This window comes from Rhinatrema bivittatum, chromosome 11, assembly GCF_901001135.1.
Source record: "Rhinatrema bivittatum chromosome 11, aRhiBiv1.1, whole genome shotgun sequence".
NCBI classification, from domain to species: domain Eukaryota; kingdom Metazoa; phylum Chordata; class Amphibia; order Gymnophiona; family Rhinatrematidae; genus Rhinatrema; species Rhinatrema bivittatum.
Genome location: NC_042625.1, coordinates 71895622 through 71902901, shown reverse-complemented (window position 1 = coordinate 71902901; position 7280 = coordinate 71895622). Strand labels below are relative to the sequence as shown.

At 46.9% G+C, this 7280-nt stretch overlaps 1 protein-coding gene across 1 annotated transcript in view; it reads left to right on the top strand.

Annotated features, from left to right (window-relative positions):
• Positions 1–330: 330 nt before the first annotated feature.
• SAE1 (SUMO1 activating enzyme subunit 1) overlaps positions 331–7280 on the top strand; it is a 179364-nt gene continuing 172414 nt past the window's right edge. The window contains exon 1 of the mRNA XM_029619943.1: positions 331–545. The gene's annotated coding sequence lies outside the window, so the exon portion shown is untranslated. The remainder of the gene's footprint in view (positions 546–7280) is intronic.

Sequence of the window (7280 nt, the reverse complement as noted above, 5' to 3'; positions counted from 1 at the left end):
GATCCAGAATGAAAACAGAAGAAACCAGAGATAAATCATCTTCGATGCTGCTTGAACTCTTCTGCCAGATGTTTGTTCGTTTCCACCAGAGCAGTTGCCAGTTTGGCATCGTATTTCCCCAGTTCCCCCTCTGCATGACACTGCGATATTTTCAGGGGTTGCAATATTAATAATTGAGGCTTCCAGGAGTTAAATTGTCGACCTAGCTAGAGGGATCATCTGAAATGTCACCTTTTTAGTGTTGGCAGGAATCAAGGCTCCTCCCTCCCAGGCTAAGCTGGATCTCATATGAAATCATAGCCTGAGGTCCTGTTAACAGATTGAACTCCGGCTTCTACTACGGTAGATTCCAGAAATATTGAATATATATCCAAGGTGGGCTGTTGGGGTGTGCCAGTCATGTGGCCACACAAGGTGCCGTGCTGGCAGGGCGCCCCCGTCCCTGCCCCCTGCTTCTCTTCCCTTTGATGTCTGCAAGCAGAAAGTTCAGGAGCCCTGCGCAGGAGAAAGAAGGCTGCTCTGTCCGTGGTGGCATCTGAAGGAAGGTGAGAAAACGAGGCCGGGCAGGAAAGGGGAAGAGAGCGAGATGCTGGGCACTGTGAGGAAGGAGGGGAGAGATGGGGGTACTCTGTTAGCTCCGCACCCTTTTACCCGCCGGACCTTGCGCCTGTTCTGAAAGTGAGGACACAGGCAGACACTTTCCGTTTGAAACTTGTCACAGGTATGAGGCAAGTTCACTCGCACCTGCTGTTTCTCCAGGTGGAATTTGGGGGGGGGGGGGGGGGAGAATACACGGAAGGTTCTGGAAAATGCCATCTACTTATGCACTTTTCCTTCTCTCAACCTAAACACCCCCCCCCCCCCCCCCCAGGGACGTCTTCTTCTCCCTACACAGCTCGAAGGGAGATTCCTCCGTCATGGGGCCATGCAGCAGGGGACCTGCTGGAGCCCTGAAATCATGAGTCCTAAATTCTGCCACTATGTGATACCATTGCATAATGACTGGGGCTCCCTTTCCACCTAGGGGCTGTGAGCACGGCTTCTGCAGCATCACTTCCCTTGACCAGCCTAGGAAGTCCAAGACCTGACCTAGGAATCAAATCCAGGACCCTCTGCACTGCACCACTCTTCTTGCCATCACTTTTCACATGCCATGTGCAGGAAGTGACATCTTTTTTCTCTTTCTTTCTTATTTTTGACAAATGACTTCATGTCCCTGAATAATGGCCCCTATGAATACCCAAAATAAAAGGGTGATTAAAAAGGGAAGGGGAGATCACGTGTTGCCGTGCTAGGAGCAGGACGTATTTCAGTTCTGCTCTCGGGGCCCGTTCACTATCCATCCCCGTTCACCAGCATCACTTTTGTGCTCTGCTTTTCAGCTTTCTGGCTGCCTTTGGCATCTATTGCGGCACCGTTTTCGCCGGCTGGAGTGCAGTGATGACCACCAAAACCACATGGAAAGACAAGGACAAGCTGAAGCCCGGCGATTCCAAGATGGCGGAGAGAGAAGAGGACTGGCAGCCGCGGGAAATGTTTGTCTTCGTCAGACCTGGTCAAGGCAGCGACTGCAGCCGTGTGGAAGACCCCCGGCCATGAAATTTCATCAAGTTTTCAAAATCTTTGATGATTTTGCAGCCTCCATGGAAGCTGTGTCGTGATGGGTGAGTGGGGGCGGAACAACGTATATTGGACGTGGAGGACGGCGCACGTGGGATGGAAGCTACCCTGCGGGATTTTGCGCCACAAAGGTAGCGAGACTGGATGTTCGGGTAGAGGACCTGGAAAATCGATCCCGCCTTAAAAACCAGAGTCGGTCCTTGATGTGGAGCTTCAAGGCCTTCTTGTGGCCTGGCTAGACTTCTCCTTGGGACCGCTTATTATTGAGAGGGCACATTGCCTGGGCTCGCGCTTGGACACGCAGGAGAGGCCATGAATTGTGATAGCCCGAAATTTGAATTTTCAACACAAAGTGACTATCCCGCAGGCTATCTGTAAGGGTTTGCAGCCAAAGGTGGGAGATCGCAAGGTCCTAATTTTCCAGGACTATTCTGTGAAGTTACTGGGCTTACGCCGGGCCTCTTCTCCCATCTGCTCTCTCTTATTTGCCCGAAAGATTTGCTTTGCTTTATTGTACCCTGCAAAGCTGAGAGTGCATTAGAATGGGCAGACCTTGTTTTTTTCAACGCCCGGCGAAGCCCAGGGTTTTCATGGGGGGAGGGGGGGAGTGTATATGGGACGTGGTTCTGTGGAGCACTGTGTTATACCTAATGGGATTTTCATGGGCACTGGTCGGTTGTGGTTCCCGCGGGGATCTGTTGGTTTAGAGGGGGAGTTCCTATTAGGCTGGAGGGAGGGGTTCCTATTGTGCAGTGAGCTCTGTTTTCTTTGGTACTTTCTGGACATGACTAAGGACGGTTGCCAAGTAGTTTCCTGGAATGTGGGGAGGGGCAAAAGATGTTGCGAGCCTTGGCAAAACTCATGCTCTAGGAAACCCACCTGAGTGGGTTGTGCACAGTAGGTTAGCCAGATGGTGGGTGGGAGATGCCTACTGGGTCTCCTCTGACTCTGAGAAAGCTGATGTGGCTGTCTTGATCCATAAAACACTAACCTTTACCATTCAGGTTCAGATCAAAGACCCTGGGGGCAGGTTTTAAAACTTAGGAGCTCCCTGCAAGGGCAGCCTTTGCTATTATACAATATCTATGACCCTAATGTGTATGATCACGTTTTTTCCAGGGTCTCCTTCGTAACTTACAGTAGGGGGGTATACTTTGGTGGGGGTGATATGAATACCGTCTTTGACCCTGCTCTTGATAAATCGCTCTGCCCAGCTAGAGAGAGAATGGCGAAACATAAAGGGATCCCTTGGCTCTGTGACCGCCTAGATCTCTTGGATGCTTGGAGAACTTTGCATCCTACTGAACGGGACTATATGCATGTCTCTCGAGCTCATGCCATACAATCTAGGATTGATTATCTTTTGGCCTCCCTAGCCCTGTTTTTCTTAGATCACTCAGGCGGTAATTGTCCCCTTGAAAATCTCTGATCATGCTCTCATTTGGGTTGACGTTTACTGGGGAGAGCTGAATAGTAGGGATAGGACAGGGCGCCTTCCTGTACATCTGTATAGAGATCCTGGGTTTAGGGCTTTTCTGCAGAACAAGTGAAAAGACTTTCATGAGAACAAAAAGGAACATGCATCCAACGCTGCTCTTTATTGGGAGACGGCAAAGGTTGTTTTGAAGGGTGAGAACATAGCCTACTTGAGTTGGCATTGGAAAATATTGGATAAACGGCTTTTGCTGTTGGAGAAACAGATGAGGTGGGGCAAACTGCTGTTTGCCGCTTCCCCTACACCGGCCAGTTGGTTGCCTTTTTTTGTCTTCCCAGGTGGCTTTGAATTCTCTGATACATCAGAGGGCCCGAAAGTCTATGTTTTATTATAAATATCAATTGTTTAAATATGGAGATAAATCTGGTAAGCTGCTGGCCTCCTTGGTCAAGCATCGGGAGGGCATTTGTCGCATTGCTGCCCTAAGAAACCCTAAGGGTAGGGTGGTCAGTTCTGCGGCTGATATTTGCACGATATTCCGGGACTTTTCTCAGACTTTGTATGCTGGTGGGCAAAGTGATCTGGAGGCTAGGGGACTTTTTTTTTTTTTTTTGCAATCTTCCCTTGCCTAGATTAACACCCTCTCAACTTGAGGTCTTGAATGTGTTTATAACTCCTATGGCAGTCCAGGTGCAGATTGAGCAGGCCGCTTTATGTTAGGCACCGGGCACTGATGGGTATGGGGGTGAATTTTACAAATTGTTGAAGGAGCACATTGCTTCTGCTTTACAGGCTCTGTTTACTCAATTGATAGCAGTAAAGTAGTTTCCCTATGATATTAATAGGGCCCTGATTGCGGTCCTTCCCAAAAAAAGGAAAGGATTTCGTACTGCCAGAATCTTACAGGCCAATTTCTTTGCTTAACTTTGATCACAAATTTTTAGCAAAAATATTTGCTGACCGTCTTGCTGTACATTTACCTACCCTTATAGCGGCCGTTAAGCGGAGTTTGTGTGAGGGAGACATGCGGCCTTTAATATTCTTAAAGTAATGATTTCTATTTCCCAGAGTTTATGTGCACATATTCCTTCTCTACTCGTTAGTTTTGATGCTGACAGGGGTGTCCCCTCTTGCCTTTGTTATTCCTCCTGGCTCTGGAGTCTTTATTGCGGGCTGTGCAAGTGGAAGATAGGATACATGGGGTCAGGTTTTTAAGATTGTGGCTTTTGCTGATGACCTGTTAGCCCATCTTTCCAGCCTTTAGAAGCGCTGCTAGGAGTAACGTCCACCTATGGCTCCTTTTTGAGCTTCAAACTTAATATGGCAAAGTTGGAGGCTTTGGCATCTGACCCTCAGGTACAATCATTGTGGGGTAACGCATTTCCATTGAAGTGGGCTAATGGTTCTTTTGTTTATTTAGGGATCGTGCTTACTCTGAACTTATCTCACATTTATGATTTGAATGTTATACCATTGTTGAAAGGTATGAAAGATGGGTTTTTATGCTGGAATTCACTGCCACTGTTGAGCTCTGGATGCCTCAGCCATTTCAAAATGATGGTGAGGCCTCGATGTCTTTCTGTTTTACAAGCGAGACATACCATTGATTTCTGTGATGATCTCTAGATTCCTGTGGTGGGGCAAGCAGGTTTGTATTCTTTTTCAACGTTTGTTGGGTGGGTGGAGTGAAGGGGGCATGGGAGTTCCTAATATTGAGCTGTATAATATAGCTTGTGTTCTTCGCCATCTTGGGGACTGGTTGTTTGATATCTCTTTCTATTCTCCCTGGACCTGGGAAACTGGGTGGGTGGCTCCATTGGCATTATGTTTTGTATTGCATACAGAAACCTCTGCCATACCGGCGGCTCTGTGGGCTCATTGGGTTGGGGGGTGGGGGGGGTTGGAGGTTTCTTTGTACTGGATTTCGCCATAATTTCGGAGAATCTATTTTCTTACCTTTGCGTGGTGATGGAGATTTCTCACCGGGGGTCCATAATAAATCCTATTCAGATTGGGAACGTCAGGGGATGGGTCATGTGGCCCAGATAGTGCACTTGAATGGGCGCATTATTTTGTCTCAGGATATAGAATTTCATTTTGGTATGTCGATGGGACAGCGGTTTGCTTATCATCAGTTAAAGCATTATTGGCGGACCCTCTCCAGTGATAATCTCCGGGAGGAATTTAAGGTAGAAATTGAAGACTTTTTTGAAATTGGTGAAAGACCAAAAATGAGTATATTTTGGTTTTATAAAGCTCTTTTGACTTTGTGTGCTTTGCCTGTTCTTGAACCTCTGATAGATCAATGGAGGGCTAAAATTCCTTTGCGGGTGACAGAGAAGCAGATGCCATCTGCTTTTAGTGGTATCCCTACCCTGATAGGGAATGCACAGTTGAGGGAGTTGCAATATAAATTTCTAAGGTGGGCATATCTTCCTCCTACCTGGTTGTTTAAGGCAGCGTTGCTCCCGTCTGATTTATGTCTTAAATGTGCCAATGGTAGGGGAACACTGGGACATTGCTTTTGGTCTTGCCCGGTTGGGCAAGCTTTTTGGGGGAAACTACAGAGGTACTTACAGTGGATATTGCACTCTTCTCTTCCCTTTCTCCTGAAGCCGTGTTATTTGATTGCATAGAGGTTAAACCGGGGGTGGGGAAAGGGGATCACTTTTTTCTTCGCAAGGCGTGGTTGCTGGGGAAAAAGCTATGCCCTCTGCCTGGTGCACTTCGGAAGTTCCGGTGTACTGGGCATGGAGAAATAGTTTACATGTGCTAATGCAAATGGAAAATTTGGACACTACTCGATCCTGTTTTTTGTAAACCAACATGATGTCCACAACTAATGCCGGTATATAAAAATGTTTAAATAAATAAATAAATAAATCTTTCAAGAGAAAACTGAGATTTGTATCAGTATGGGATAAGTATATTCAATCTTTGTCCACAAAGGCTAGGAGTATGGGGCTAAATTATCCCTGAAGGGTGTGGACTGGTTGGGATATATATGTGTAGGGGGGGGTTGTCTCCTTTCTTGTCCAGTTTGCTCCACTGTTACCTATAATTTTGTCTGCTGGAGGGGGTGGGGAGACTGTTTTGGGGGGAGGGGGATATATGAAAAATGTAAGCTGTGATTTCTTCTTTGTTTCTTTATCCTGGTGCGCATAAATGTCACGTGCATCAGATTTGTATTTGTTGTGGCCTGCTTACTATAAAAACTTATAATAAAAAAAACCAAGGGAGGAGGGGGATCAACCTCATATGCACTGGTCCATAAACCTATCCTCATCCTGGACGCTCTGCACTTCTCTAGGCTGAACAAGTCTATTTCATGTGACCAAGCTTGCGTTCTTCCTCTGCCAAGTTAATGATCCACTCTCAGAAAGTGTGACATCCTAAAGAAACCAGCTTGCCTGAGCATTAGCAAAGCCCACTGTGTTATTAAGAAGGCGGGGAGCGAGAGCAAGGCCAGGGCTGGCATTCCAGGGCCCAGAGAGATGAGACCAGAGCTCTAATCAAAAGCACTGTTTACTTCCGGCATTCTTGACATTTTTTGGCCCTTGGAATTTTGCCTATCCACAACTGTTACGATCCGAGGCCTTTGTGTGCCTTTGCATCAGCCTGAGGGAAACTTTCTCCCAGAAGGAAGTTTCCGAGAAGTCAGTGGTGGAATGGATCTTTCTGTTTTTAATCTTTTCTAGGTGCATTTCTCTTGCATGCACACTGCACTTCCAAAATAATGTGCACACATTTGATATTGCGCCCATTTCCTCTCTGCCTCCTGAAAAATGTGTGTGAGACATGTAGTTCTGTGCTTAACATTTTCAGTTTTAGTGCTGGATCAGTGGCAAGCTTCGTGCGCTGCCAGGCAAAGGGCCTGAGATAGGGGGGAGATAGTTTCGGTATTGTTTAACAGCGACACCTAGTGGCCAGACTTAGGGTTCACATAAGCGCTGTTCTGGAGGCCTCCTACCTAATAAATGCTGCTGCTCAAAATCCCCAGTAGTTGCAAATGGAGGCTCATCCTGCAGGATCCCAGCTCTGGTCCCTGACTGAACTGATAGCATAAGGGAGCAGGAGGAAACTGCCAGACCAAAGCAAAAAAAAAAAAAACAAAACAATTTCGAGTTTTGGATTTAACATCTTATCCCAAGCAAGCAAGATACATTTACTTCCAGTTCAGAATGGCCTGAGGCAAGGAAGGAGACATGACGATTATACTGTAAGA